The 16,266-nt window shown below is 38.2% G+C and overlaps 1 protein-coding gene across 6 annotated transcripts in view; it reads right to left on the bottom strand.

Moving 5' to 3' along the window:
• The window catches only part of LOC118792928 (adhesion G protein-coupled receptor L3-like), a 190,802-nt gene that overhangs the window by 154,304 nt on the left and 20,232 nt on the right, over positions 1-16,266 (bottom strand). For all 6 annotated transcript variants that reach the window (XM_036550779.1, XM_036550780.1, XM_036550782.1 and 3 more), the window contains exon 2: positions 5,930-6,008. The gene's annotated coding sequence lies outside the window, so the exon portion shown is untranslated. The remainder of the gene's footprint in view (positions 1-5,929; positions 6,009-16,266) is intronic.

The following is a 16,266-nucleotide window of genomic DNA, read 5'->3' as shown; positions in this document are numbered from 1 at the left end:
ATGTTTTATGCAATGGGGGAGAATGCAGGAGAATCTATTCACTGTCAAAAAAATAAACAGTATTGCCGACCTATTGTGGGTACACATTTTGTGTGTGTGTGTGTGTGTGTGTGTGTGTGTGTGTGCGTGTGCGTGCGTGCGTGCGTACAGCTGAGCCGGAGTTATTTATTATTCATGTCAGTCCTCTTCTGAGATTTTTTTCTCACATGAAATTGATACCTTTGCAAAAAAAGAAGGGGGGTGGGAGGACACAGCAAAGACTGGCTTCCCTCACCCTATCTGGTTCCAGCGAGGCAGAAGGCAGGGTTTTTATCACCCGCCTGTTATTTTTGTGTGAACATGATTCACTGGAAATTGCCTCAATGGTACATAGTTCTCTTTGTCAATGCACATTTTGTGCCTGTATATTTATTCTTTTTATTTATTTTTTCCATGCACAAATGAAATTAAAAAGAACCCTGTTTTTAGTGCAACTGTGTCTATTTCATAATTATGTCTTCTGAAGGTAATACTGTATATTGATTTAGGACTGTTTCTCAATAAAATGATTACTACTGCATACTCAGCAGTGTTTTTTCTTGTTGTCACAACTAATAAAATTAACACTACTTTGCACTATGGCCTACTGACATATTTTCTTATATGTGTGCCAACATTCATATATATTTTATATGGGGGTACTCATGTACATAATCAGTGGGTATGTGGTATGTGTCACTAACGTAAAATTAATCAACTACAAAAAAGTGATGTCTGTTTTCTCGTCACTGTAATATGTGAAATACCAATATCTGATGTATTGTATTGTGACGGACTTGAAAAGTCAGTATCCACTATTTGCTTTAGTTTTAGTGTTTTTTGCCACTCTTTTGTTTTACTTTTGCAATTCAATAAAAGATGAATCATTATTTGCTCAGAATAAAATCAATAACTTGAAAATTAAACTGGAGTGTAGTTTTATTTTTTTTTTTTTTCCCCTGATAATGAAAACATAAGTAATGCAGCGAAGACACTGATCAGATGTACTGCACAGGTGAGTACTGCTTCCTACCTACCACTTTATCTCAGATTGCTGCTGCAGAAGTTACACATCCACTCTTTTGTCTGTACTTGGCACAATGTGTGGTGGAAGACAAAATTCCTCCTGTTCATCTGTCCATTTATCCTAATTAATGATTACGAAAGAGAACAAATCTCCCACTGAGCGCATAAATACTCACTCTGTGTTTTTTTTTGTTTGTCGCTTTCTTTTCATAACCTCATATTCAAGCAACCCAACGGAAGTGTTTTTTCGTTTATGAACAGCAACAGGTAGTTTCTGGTGAAGTTAATGACCATTTGCGTAAAGACCGGATGACAAGTCCACCTTATCCAATTTACAGAAAATATTGTCTATTTAAAAAGAGCAGCATATAGAAATGGGTACAGTTTCTCTCTCAGCAAACAACATATTTCTTTGTAAGACAAAGTGTTCAGTTAGGCTACTCTGGGAGCTGTCAATAGAACCGTTCCTCATCTGGTGACTGCAGTCAATATATTGATTAAGCAATACATCACTTCAACTCTACAAGACATTATTTCTAATTAAAAAGTAAGCCATAAATTCCAGGTTTTATTGCTAGGCCGGAGCTGTAAATAAATCTGAGGGAAGGCTGAAACCAATTGCAGTTTTCGTAGCTGACATTTGAAATACCGTAAACCACCTAACATCAGGCCACCGTAATGCGATCTGCAAGAAAGACACATTTACTTTTACCTATAGCAAATCATTTGTGCCTTCTAGTGAATGATATGGATATAGATTTCATATAACACATCATAGAACACATTTCATTTATATCTATTTATGTCTACAGTTTCATTTTTATTTCTCGCACTTCTAGATACTTGCCAAGGAACTAAAGCAAAAATCAATGGAAGGTAAGGTTCAAGCCATACCTGTAAGCATATTATTAGCTAGTATGATTATGAGAATGTTCAGTATGCACTATTTTCTAAAAACAAAACTGTAAGATAGTCACTTGATGGATGACTCCATGTTTTTGATATATATATATATTTTTTTTTATCTTAGATATGCGTAGACAGGTAATAAATAAACTTGATTTCATGTGTTTGACTACCAGAGTGAAGAATTATTTCAAGACAGCAATGATGCCTTGCAGGTATTTTTGTTTACCCCTCATGAAATGACAGAAAATTTAAGTGGGTAAGCCATAATAACTTGATAAGCACATTCTCTACAATTTCCATAACAAAGGAAGGCATGTTCTCTCATGTCTTTAAATATCTGACCTTGGATAAGACCAACAGCCCAACCTTTACATGTCATTTATTTAAATGCCTCTTAGATTAATCTGATTTTTTCAGCAAAGACATTTATTGTCGAGTATTACTGTGGAGAAATAATGACTGATATCAAATATGGGATTATTTACCTTAATCAGAGGTCTCTCCATTGAACTTTTATCCAAGTAATCACTGAACTCTTTTGATGCGACAGTGTAAAACATAGGCTTTATCAACTTTAAGAAATGTTTTCACTCCAATTTGGAAGCAAAAACTAACCTAAAGAACTATATTTAAGGATTGTCCTTGAAATGTAACAAAAATTGCATAACAGTACTTTTACAACCTGCACATACCTGAATAATGCATCGCTCATAAAGTAACTGGATTATTGAATTCCTTTATTCACTGTGCAGGAGGGCATGAAAGTTCACAGTGTCACAAAGCACTATGGTAAAAACCCTGTGGGACGTATAATAACCATGACAGCTCTCAGTGACCAACAGTGCTGCTTCTGTAAGTTTGCATCCCGATCAAGATTTGGTTTTAAGGTCAGCAGTTATTAAATCCATTCTCTAACACTACCCATATATAACACTGATGTGCCATCTTGCTCTGACAATATTCAGTAAAGGTGCCTTTAACAAAAATGCAAAATCAAATGCAATATGTATACAGGTATGACTGTCCCTATCAAACATCTTCAAGTTATGTTACTGATTGGTAAAAATAAGATCAATTAGAAGATTAAAAGAAGCAATCACAGGTGCTGTCTGGGTTAACATCACACTATGAGAAAGCACACTACAGCCAAGCATACATATGCTGTTGCATTTTGACACCAACCATATTTTTTAGTCATTGTCTGAGCACCTGACCTGGTGTGTCTCATACATGGTACCTCGGAGGTGGCATAGACTTAATCACAAATGAGGCTGCAGTGAGTTATGTAACGGAATGGATAAATCACCTCATAAACTGACAGATATACAGATTGATGGTTCATATATGCTTTATATGGGTCTCCCAAGTAGCTTGGTGGTTAAATTTCTCATGTTGAGCACGAGCTAAGCTCTACAGCCTGGGTTCCAACTGTGTGATCAGCCAAGGATAATCCTGTCCAGGAGCCCACACTGGCAAGAAAAATTATCTTTGTGTTATGCCCAGAATAGGGATGGGGGAGGGGCCGGGGTGGGGGGGGGGGGGCGGTATGTAGCCAACGGTTGCTCATCCCACCGCTCTCAGGCACCCTGCAATTCACCAGTCACCTGTGAGTTGCTTGGATGACATCAGCACCTCCAATGAGCACCCACTCCGCTGTAGTGCTTTGTGCAGTGTGAAAAATAGCCATTGGCTGCATGCGTGTGAATCGTGGGATTGCATTTGTCTCACCTCAGCACGAGGCTGTCAGAATCAGACAAGCCTTCTACAGTATACAATGGGCGATTCCAAAAATAGAGCTGCATGAAGGGGAAAAAACATACCTAGATACATGCTTTCGGTGGCAAAAGCAAAGAATGGTGTTGCTGCATTTGGACTAAACAGGGTGAACAGAAGTCAATCTATTAACAAATAACAACACATTGTACACTGCATCTAACTCACCTAAATGCATCTAAAACTACTGCTTTGAAGATCATGTCTCAGCAGCTCCTATAATAGGCCAAGCAAGGCAAGGCCATGGTGGACAAGGAAAGGCATTTGTGGAAAAGGTAACAGCTAAGCTTGCATGATCTGAAGATGGACCATCCCTGAGCAAGCACAGCAGAGCAGAGAACAGGCATATGAGTAAAGAAAACAGCTGAAAAAATATAACTGAAATAAATGACTAAAGTCAATTTACAAAATATTCATAATACTGAATATTACATATATAATATGTCAAGTAAGTATTTCCCAGGTGTGTGTGTGTGTGTGTGTGTGTGTGCGCATGCGCCCCAGAGTGTATCCATTCAAATTGTAGCTAAACTCTATTTGTTAGCCAAAGCAACATCAAACCATGAAAAATAAACAATTCTTATGCATAATCCAAATTCCCTTGCCCCAGACTCTGCCATTGTCAGTGTTATTTGTATTTTTTCACTCAATCAACTTGATTTGTATGAAGTACAGGAGGCTTGATGAAAACACAAATGCCAGAAATGGTTGACAAAATCAAAGTGCTACTGTTTTTAAAGACAACATTCACCTCAAGAGTACCTTAAAACCTGAAGTATATGCTTGACGAAAACAGAAGGTGACGTGAATGGCAAAATACTAAAATGTAGAAGTATCAAAATGCAAAATATTATGGCAATGTGTTGAGATGAATGGGAGCCCTCACATTTCAACAGGCAGATAACCTGCAGTCAGAGCCCCTTCAACTCATTTATTGTTGTATTAAAAGTTAATTCCAAGAGACCGCATATTAGGCAAAGAAGGTGCACCAAATGCAGATCTTAATTTAATGTCAGCACATATCAAGATGTTTATAATGAAAATTTTACACAGATAAAAATTAATATGACACATTTCAAAATTAATAGGCTGGCAGAATTTTGAGATGCACAGATAAGGACCTTCAAGAACAGTGCTGGAGATTGTGGAGAATCCTTCCACATAAAACTGTACATTAACTGAAACACTGAAGTTACTTATTACATTTGTGTTACAATTCTTCTCAACAGTTCTAGGCCCCCCTAAGACCACCACACTTACAACCAGTTATTCAGTGCAGACAAATGACTTCCACTGAAACTGCAGTTCTGTATTATCTCCTTTTGTGGTTTTTTTAAGCATTCATTCACCTGATGACTTCTTCCCATCACCTCAGGAAAATGGGTGATCAGTTGCTCAAAGTGTGTGCAATGGTAAGGAGGAATGAAAGGGCAATACACCCACGCCTGCTTCAAAATATATCAATATATCAGCAGTCAAAATGGTATGAAATGTAAAGCATGCATGCAGAACTAATCCGCTGTACTGGCTACTAAGGGGCATAATATGATCAGAAAACTTTGTACATCTCAACAACGGACATTTTTGGTGCACATGACACTGTGTTTTGCGCAATGAATATTCCCTGTCAATCAGTGTGAGACGGGTGTGATTGTGTCTGAGCTGAGGGGAGAGCGCGTGACAAAACAATGGCAAATTAAACAGAAGGACGAGACTTGAGGCAGCATGAAATGGAAGCCAGCTGCTGCTTTGCATGATTGCTCTGAAAACACTATTTGCATTACTAAATAAAATCAAAACATGCTTAGCATACATGGGCACAGGGGGAAAAAAAGAAGAAAATGAAATAATGATCATTTCCTTGGGATTTGCAAGTGTTGATGAACACCTATCAGATAACATTTCCATAAACTTCCTATCCATGTGTACACAAAGAAGTAGTAGGCCTAAGCAATGGCCTTCTTAATTGTTCATTTGAATATTCTGTTCAGCAAAAAGTATATTTGTATGGCTGAGAAAGCTACTTCATGTCACTAGTTATACAAGTACTCCTACAATAATTCTTGAATGAATTTTTTCTCAACAAAAAAGTTAAATGTTCAGAAATGTGTTAAATGGAGGGGGAAAATCACGAACAGTGAACAGTGTAGCTGAAGGAGAGTGTACACAGCAGCTATTTATCCCACTGACATTAAACAGGTACCTGTAAATGTTCCTTGTCTGGTCAGTGTGCTGTTAAAATCCAGTGCATCACATTTCAGAGCTAACCACGGTGTTCAGTCCTAGGAGAAACAAAGACAAAAATAATATTTATATTATTAAAAAAATATTTATAAACTGACATTTATCATTGTTTAATCATTGTATTTAATACTACGTGCTATTAATAGAAACCAAGAGGGCTTAAAATAAATGCAATAAAGGATGATTAACAATTAAACAAATTCTACTATATTTTAGACCTTGCTGAGTATGATTTTAAATATCATATCAAATGTAGCAAAGATGTCTCTCTCTCTCTCTCTGCCTGTCTCTGTTTTCTCTCTCTCTCTCTCTCTCTCTCACTCTCTCTCTCTCTCTCTCTCTCTCTCTCTCTCTCTCTCTCTCTCTCTCTCTCTCTCTCTGTCTGTCTGTCTGTCTGTCTGTCTGTCTCTCTCTCTCTCTCTCTCTCTCTCTCTCTCTCTCTCTCTCTCTCTCTCTGTCTATCTGTCTGTGTAAACCTACTGTATACACATACATACAAATGCTTACATACATGCATACCTCAAATGCCCTCATAGGCTTGGGACTTCACAACAAACATTCCTGAGACTGTTTCTTTCAAAAACAGCAAACACTTTACAGTATTTGCAGACCATTGTTAAGGTTATTTAATAGACCATTCATAAATTTTTAAATGTTGTCTCTCCCCTGCTTTCAGGATGGAACGATTATATATGTATGAAGAGCTATTCAGGTCACATCAGCTCGATTCGGCAGATTTCTGAGTATAAAGCAGGCCCTCTGATGGTTGCAGGACAAAGGGACAAACTTAAAGATCATTTGCACTCCGCAGTAAATATCCTACAAAACATTTGCATTTTGATTACCACTCCATGTCCCCCACTTCTTCTCTGTACTTGTGAAAGGGTTTCCAAAATGAAAAGGTAGAATTTAATTACATCTGAAGTAATAGAATCCTTAAGCAGGCTAAGTGGACCATTTCCTGTTAATTAATTCTTTGGGCCCTTGAATAATTTAAAAACACCTATTTTTTTGGACAATGTATCAAACAATTATAAGAAAAACACCAAAACAGAGAGAGCTCTGAGAATCTTTTTTCTTCTCTAACAATTTTATTGTTTCAACATTTATGTAACTATCTGTTTATTTATGTATTCAGTCATTCATTTCATTCATTCATTTGGGGGGACTGCTTCATTGAAAATGATCCAGATTCAGTCTTGTCCATATCAGACATCAGCGTGAACCAGACCCAAGGGGCAGAGGTCACTGAAGTACCAGAAAACAAAAGCATCTGCTGCCTATCTAAGCTTTCTATCTCAACAGAAAAGCTTTCATGTGCTTTGATGCTTGATAAACTGATAACGCTCGCTACAGAAGTCCATGTGATGAAGTAATTACAGACACATGTACACACATACACTCAAAGAAACAGACGTGCATGTGCTGCAATGAAAACCTTACAAGGTTAAATGCTTACTCCTCACTCAGAAGTAACTTCTTTTAACATGAGAAAAATTATTCACCTCAATTCACCCCAATTGAATCAAACGTAAAACTCTGTATAAGATGCCCCGCGTCAGCTTTGTCCCTCCAGGTCTGAGCTGCCTAACAGAGCGCAGCTTGCCCGCCGATTCACCGCTCTATGCCAGGTCACACCGCCACAGCGCCATCCACAACTGGCCAGAGACTCGAGAGGCAGGTGAATGGTGCCGGGCGGAATGCTGGAGAGAAAATGAGCTCTTTCAGAGGCCGCGGCGCGGCGACGCTCAGCATGCAGAGCAACCCCTCTCTGCCATCAATCCAAAGGAGGAGCTCTGCAGGGGGAGAGCAGAGGGGGCCCGCAGCCATGCAGATCCACCGCCACCGCCTTCATTTTCACATTAGTGCCGCCATACCCACGACACCTGTGTTGATGTTTTTTTTTTTCTTTTTTTTCTTGGTACACTGGAATACTATTTTTCGTCAAACCGTGATTCTGCTTTCTCCAAGACATGAAATATGCTCTAGGTAATCGCTGTGGTGATGTCAGTTTGGAAAAAGACAAACCTTTCATTCAGGGAAAACATGGAGAAATCTGTGAAAGAGAACTTTCTCCAAACTATTTTAGTGGTCACAATAGCCCTCTTTTGCCAGTTTTGCGATTTTCTGCATTTTCCAGTTTTTTTTTTTTTTTTTTTTTTAAAGCTGCATTTCTCCTTCTCTCATAGCTTTGATTCATTACCAGATTAATGTCTCTGACACACATTTTACATGCATGCAGTACCCCCATGTAATCTATAAAAATGTCCTTTGTAAATTAAGAGAATTACACTGACTCATGAGAGACCCATGCATGTGACCGTCTTTTTAAAAAGGATTTACATTTATTATATGACTAATGAAGGACTGTGGTCTGTGGGGGATATCTGCACAACTGTGGTGTGAGTGTACGGTCACCACAGAGCTTGTCAAGGTCTGTTTGTCAGCCAAGTGGAAATTGTGCTGACAAACAGACAGGAAGTCACTATGCCATTGTGACCACTGCTGGGCTGAGCACCCAGCCAATGTTCAACTCCACTCTAATCACCACAGGGACCCAATTTAGTATAATCCAGCCCTAATAAGCTCCCTTCCCCTATAGTATTATTTGTCTGTTTTAAAACAATTGAACGTTAGTTTTGTCTGGGGAACCAGCTAAAGTGCACAAATACCAAAGCTCAAAAATAACACAATCAATGTTTTACTATCTCTGCACTGTCTGTCAGATTCCCACATCACTGCGTTAGTTTTTACTAAAGGACATCTGACATCCCTAGACCTTTGTAAAACATCTTAAAACATTTCATTCAAAACTCATTCAGAGGCTGCTCTGTAATTCAAGACAAACACCATGAAGATCAGGTGAAAATAAAAAGTTCATTTTGTGTATGAAAATTGAACTTATGCATTATGCAATGGAAAACTGTACAGAAATCTACCTGAACAAACATGGAATAAACGGCTATAGCACGTTGCCGTGGCTCCATTTAAAGCAGTCATGTTTCTCTATAGCCCAACACATTCATTACACCGCATGGGCGCCTTCAATGACTTGCCTTGTTGTATGGAAATGCAGTAAATAAAGCGATCTGATTGATGTAGGGAGACAGCTTCCGCAGTTTACACTTACTTTACAGTGTTTACTAAAATCAATTAATTTGTTGTTTGGAGGTAGTTAAAGAACATGCCGCTCCTAATGCATTTTTGCCTTATGCAAGTAGATAATTATCATGGCACTTCTTCTTATCGTTTATTCTGCTTACATTTTGTCCTGAGATACAGAGGTCAAACATTTTAGTGTCAATCAAATCACACCTTAAGAAGGAATTAATTTACACACTTTTCTTCTTTCTCTAGCTGTCTCCATTGCATTAAGCAATGGTTTAATTAGCCATCACCTTCATTAAATGAAGGCACATAACAAGACACATAGCTTTCCGGAAACGTTTCACATTTGTATTAATACCTTCATGGCAACTTCAGGGATCTTTTGTAGAGAATCCCCCAATATCTGTACCCATATATCTGGACCCATTTCAGATTCAAAGGTTATCACAGATACACGCTGACCACTGCTGTTTTTGATGAGAAAAAAGAAATATTTCACCAAGAAGTTGGTCAACAGCATGAGTCATACAGTGTGAATCCAGCTCATTTGAGACAGAAGGCAAGATTTCAACATCATTGTCTCACTTTTGCATGTACTGTGGCTATACAATTAACGACATACAATTTAGATAACTTAGAATCTGAAATTTGGAAAGAGAGGGAAGAGCACACAAACCATCAGCATACCCGAAGGTCAAACTGAATTCCGGCACATTGATAACAATTGACTGATGTTCCTGGCAACCGCAGCCCAGGGAGGGAGAGGCAGATTAGGCATTTAAATCTGTGGTCTTAAGTCTGGGCACATGGCTGCATGCCAGACGGGGGAGAGGCGGCAGTTAAACGTTCACGTCTGAACTCCTCAAACCTTTGTATCAGTTTGCACTGAGGGCTTTAGTTCACTTACACAACACTTTGTCCTATTAGCAAATATCAAAACTTTGAGCAATGTTTGTGTGTGTGTGTGTGTGTGTGTGTGTTTGAAGCAGATACAGGCTGTTGAAAAACTGTGAAAAGACATGTAGTGAGGGCCAAAAGGGTGTTTCTCCCCCATCTATGCCAGGTTCCTCTAAGGGGGGTCATATGACACAGATCATCAGTAATGCAGAGTATTAAAATGGCATAGCCTCACTTGTTTATAAGGGATAAGGGGCTGCAATGTGCAGTGTATTATTTTCCACTGTGTAGAAAATCCATCTTAAAAAGGCTTGTGTGCCAGCTTTATATGTCAGAGCGTACTGTCACAGCTACATTTTTTCCCTCTCTTGAGTCTGAAAAGGTGAAAGGCCATTTACCTTTGAATAAGAATATCATTATGATAGTGACTCAGACATACATAAATATTCTCACCATGAGGGGACCTTGCATTTAACTCAATAGAGAGGAGAACGGCATGGGTGACATTAATGGGATCTGACAATGGGTATCATTCACAGGATCCAAATGTAACATGCATGTACAATCAGCCATTTTGTACTACTGCATAAAAATGTGTTTGCTTACTGCTGGATATTACCACCAGCATATGAGCACTGCATAAAAAGCATGGGCGGTTCAGCTTCCCACATTGTTTGCATTTCAAATTTGCAAATCTGTCACCAAACACAGATTATGAGTTTCTGAGAATACTCATAACAGAATAATATGGTCACTAGCAAACTCTCAGCAGAACCATTTAAGCAATTCAAATGCTTAAAACAAACAGTATGTGTAGGCATTGAACAGGAACAGTTTTATATAAATAGATATATAAAAAGAAACATCTTAAAAGCAAGCCAGTGATATAGTACAGATAAAGTGAACACTGGATTTTATGACTTGGGGAGGCAAATAAATAATTTGCTCTCATGACAAAAACTGAAACAGTGAACACTTCATGTATTTAAAAGAACATGAGAATACATAATGCGCATAAAAGATGGTAACATGAGTCTACATATGGATCAAAATTGGAGTTATACACTTATATTAGGAGGGTCATTCACTGTCATACCACCCTTTTGTGGAGTAGGAACATCCAGAGGACTGTGATGTCTGCAAGCACTTTGACTGGGATTTAGTTAAAATGCTAGCATGTATCTAAACCCTTTGGGATCTGGAGTCTAGCAGCACTCCACTGTGTCTCCCACAGGTGACAGGTGTGCAGACCTATACAGGGTCTCAGACTATGAACAATATGACGTTTACTTGTGGTTGGAGAAAAAAAAAACACAAGGTCAGGAGTATTTTGATCCACCAATCCACATGCCACCTAAATAAAGCTTTTCTATGCTTATTGCATAGCCCAAACTCTAGACTGCAACCTCTCAGCAGAGCATTATCCCCCCTTTTTTACTGTCATCCCTGCAGAGTGCTGCTCCAGCTCTGAGCTATCACATGAAAGAGCATGAAATGTCACCCATTTACTTCATGAGGGTCAGTGTGATCCAGCGATTAAGAATCTGGTCCATACTGTTCTGGGAAGCCAAAAGGAACACCGCCTGGACATTTCCGATAGATGGCCTTCTTAAAAAACAATGTGAGATTACCTTTTCTGAAGATGTTTGTTTCTGAACATCTAAGTGATGAATAACCAAGACTCAATTTGGAATGGCCAGTCAAATAAATTAAATGAGTGAAAAAACACAGGAAAAGGTACTACATTTGCTGAAATTTTACAAGGAAAACTTTGTAGTCTCCAGGTTATTTTTACCTGTCCCCCGAGCTCATCTGTATTCACCATAATAACTACAGATATTACAGTATGGTTGTTGGATTCTCAATGAGTTTGATCTTTTTTGTGCATTCTGAAAGTTTCACTTCAATGGATGCTCTGAAAATGATAATCCAATTTTGCTTCAGCACACAAAATTATCCTGTTAAAAAGAGTTTTCTGCTTAATTGCAAACTACCATTCAAAAAAAATCACATGTACTAAACTAAGAATAGCATTTGAATTATTTAATGGAAATCATACTGGGCATGTACTGCATACCTTTATTTAGGCATTGAAATGAAGTATCTGACAGTTGATATGTCATTATCCTTGTAGCAGCACTAAAACAGTTAAAGTAGCAGTTTCATGGCTGAATGCGGTATGCACCTTCTTTGCCCATAACTGTTCCAACTGTTATCAATGTAACACTGACTTTCACATGGAAATCATCTCTGTAGTATATTACACAGACACTAGATAAATCAAGAATTCACAATTTAATGACATGGATAAGAAAGTCATAAATAAAGATGGGTACTTACACATGAAATCATACATTTTAAATTGTCTCTATAGGTTAAGAATATGTCACTGTACTTAAATAAAAGAGTATTTAAAGTATTAATCTATAGTAGTATAAAATCCGTGGCTTTAGTAAAAGTAGTGTTCTTTTGTAATATGTGGCCTTATAAGAGATGCACACTAATGGAGGGTCAAAAAATAAGGTACTGTTGTAATGCTTACAAAATGTGCTAATGTACTAACTCTTAAAAAAAACCCCGTAAGATACTCAAAAGATTGTTGTACTACAATAAAAACAACAAATAATCAAACAAAAATTTCTCCATTAAAGATGGATGAAATATGAATGAAATACACAGGTCTGTAGCACCCTAGACTGGGATATAGCGTCTTACAGACACACACTTTTAAGTAATCACAGACATTGACATCATTAGGGAGACTGTTTGGGGTTTCAGATGTTCCAAAGCATATTTTCCCTGCTCTGCCTTTTTATAGTAAACTAAGTTTATGTACAAGTGAGTGTGGCCCACAAGCAATGGAATGCGAGTATCTGAAGTTGTTACAGTGAAAACACATACACATACAAGTGTTAAGAGAAATGCACATGTTAGTTCACTTCATCAATGTGTTTGCAGAGAAAAAGAATTGTGAAAGAAGAATGCTGGGTTCAAAGACCATATATGTAGATCACCATTTGAAGTGGCTAATTGAACAGAAACAAACTATGAAATGGAAATAGTTGAATAATCACTGAACAACTTGGCGATTAAAATAGTCTATAAATGAAATAATGCTGCTACATGCAAAACCTAATTTGCTGAATCACCCCAATTTGATTCACTAAAATGAAACTTCCAAAGTTCAGATCCAAATGACTAATTAATGAATCAGTGACCAAAACACTACGTGCTGTTTAGCACAGCCCAGCTTCCAAAGATAGCCGGCACAATACCGAAGAGGGAGTTCACCCAACGTGCCGGAGATAGGTCAACATAAGATTAAAACCGCAAGTTATCTTAATCACATTTGTGCTGCACCGAAAAAAAAAAAAAAAAACACAGGCCAAAATGCTGAAATGGAGTGATATGCATCTTACTTTGGTGAAAGCACCAGGTTCATTATTCTGTCCGGCTGGGTGATTTGATAAGATGTGGCAGCAGACTGCTGTATAGTGACAGTGTGCTGCAGCAGTGTGTTCAATTCTTCTCGGGGCACTACAGATAAGGTGGTGTCCTCATCAGGTCATCTACCATGAGCAATTCAGTCTTGCACAGTCTGAACATGCACACACACACACACACACAAACACACACAAACACACAGCAAGCAAGCACATACACATATATGTATGCAACATGCCATTAAAGTCTATGAAAATACTGTCAAAAAGACTGTGTAGCTCAAGTATGTTCATCTGGGAAATGTTTACGAAAATGGAAAATGTATCATGGCACTTTGATGCATATATTGTTGGCCATTTCACAGTGTGCGTGTGTCTAGTCACTAGTATTATAAAGATGCACTATCTGCGTTGTACTACCAAACATTATTATTCTCCAGGTATGTGCTTTCCCATTCATATACTTTCCCTGTGGTATGTGCAATTTAAAGAGTCCTAATTTTCATGTGGTGAGGGTCTTGCCGCCTACGGCAAGTTCATTTGAATTTCAAAAATCTGTTGATATGTATTGAAGGGAATTCTGATCGATTACTTTTTTTAAAAAATGATGTTCATGATATAATTGTAGTAGGGCACTTGTCGCAAAGGTGTACTGGTTTTCATATTAACTATGGAATGTGAATCATGCCAGGAATCTTGGGCTAAACTATGGCAGTAGAACAAGTCATGTGTAAACACTAAATTAATATCCAGCAATATAACTCAAGCCAGACTGTACTTGCTTGCAGGTCTTGGTAATGAGGTTGTCACAGTGGAGGGGAACAAGATGAAAATCACTGTGGAGAAGTTAAAATCACTCATAAGATTATTTGGCATGTTTGCAGTCTATTAAATTTGTATACGATTCAGAACAACAAATTACAATAATATAGCCACAAACATGGGGAGACAGATGGCTGTCAGTGTAAATTTATGCATGAGAAATCATGGCATGTGCCAGAAAGGCTGTGTGACTCTTGGAGGGACAACATCTGATGGAAACTATTAGCAGGATGAACACTAGACAATACAATGAGCACAAGGGATCAGTACCGCTTTCAGAGGTATCTATAAATAATCTAATAAAGACAGATTCTTATTGTTTTACAGTTCATTTTAAAATTAGTTAACAACAGAAACGTGAGAGCAAGGCTTCATGAACACCATCCTGTGTGGAGAAATACTGTATTATCAGTCACTGACTTGTATATAGCACTCAAATGATATCCACATAAAATTACGATTGACTCAGTTCAGTGAATCACTGATAACATGACAGCTTGACCCAGTTTGGGATTCATAAAGCTCCACTGTCCTATTGCTAAGGATATGTTATTATACTAGTAACTGAAGACCACTGTTAACTTTGTTAACTGGCATGTCTTAAACATTCAAACATATTTCTGAATGAATTTCAATGTTGTTGTTTTAATTTTCTACCTTTGTCATCCTGTCTTGCTTCTTTCTTTTCTGTTTCCCCCCCCCCCAAAGACATAACAGGAGGCTGTTGCTCCTTCATTCACATGGAGTCATGCATTAGAGTGGGTCACCACTGTCATCCCAACTCTGCAGAGCCAAGCAAAGAGAGAGGGAGAGAGAGGAAAAAAAAAAAAATCGATGTGCCCAGGCACTTCATTCCCGCTCAATTTCATCCTTTACCGTTAGTACGATTAAAAATCCCGCTGCTGGTTTTCCAGCCTGATTTTCACTCGAACAGACAGGGTTCGACATCAGAACAGTGAAACAAAAAGCAAGCCCGACCGCCAGTTCCATGCTGTGGCACATGACCCACACTGCGACTGATTATACGGATGGCCAGGTTATTGACCTCTATTGACCAAGGATTAATTACCACTGTGAAACATTATAGTTATACTGTGGCAAGCAATGGATCCTGCAGGTGAACTGAGCAACCCTCCCTTCCATGGCAGGGTCCATTAATTGGTAGCCAACAATAACTTTGCAAACAAGGACTTGGATCCTGCATGCCTCTGCACAAAGCCATAATTTGTGGTTTATAACAAGCTCATAAAAGACAGCAATAAGGAGGCAACCAAACCATAAAGTGGCCTCTGCTTAGCTTTTAATAAACATTGGGCAAAGTTGCTATTCATTGCTTTTTCAAAAATATCCCTTTGTTTCATACTGAACATATGGCTTTACTGTAAAGGTTAAACAGACGAGTTTTAATGTGAATTTATGAAAATTAAATATTTACCCCCAGTAAGGCTTAACACTGGACCACTAGTGAGCTAGCTGATGAAATGAGCAAAGGATTATATTATTACCTGGATTAATACAGAAATCACACTGTCACCCCAATTATGTTTCCCCAGCTCCAATTATACAATACAACCCAGCTGTGTCTGACACGAAGCTGAGTTAAAGCCGATTACAAAAGTGAAAACAAATAAGATTAGAGTTACCTCTGGCATCGTTCCTCTATAAAAGAGTGATGATAAAGGGAGCAGTAATGAAAACCCACAAAGAGTCAAATAAAAGTAGAAAGGTGCCTTATCCTAACATCGTAGTAAGACTAGACGAGAACAGTATTGTCTCTTACAGAAATAAGGGAATTGACTGTACAAAAACACCTTCTTGCTTGAATTTCAGTTGCAGATATGCTGTCTATGTTAAATGTATGAACACTGACAAATCAGCTTCCAAGTGATTCAGAATAATGTACAAATCATACAACTACAAAAATCTCTTGCAGAGACATGAAACGTAATGAATCAATGCAATGCAATCGGATGGCATTAACAGAAACACACACAAAAGGGCATGGAGGAAGCATAGCAAGTCAGGA

The sequence above is a fragment of the Megalops cyprinoides genome, chromosome 18 (genome assembly GCF_013368585.1).
Source record: "Megalops cyprinoides isolate fMegCyp1 chromosome 18, fMegCyp1.pri, whole genome shotgun sequence".
NCBI classification, from domain to species: Eukaryota; Metazoa; Chordata; class Actinopteri; order Elopiformes; family Megalopidae; genus Megalops; species Megalops cyprinoides.
The sequence above is the reverse complement of the archived record's forward strand: the minus strand, read 5'-3'. Positions and strand labels throughout refer to the sequence as shown.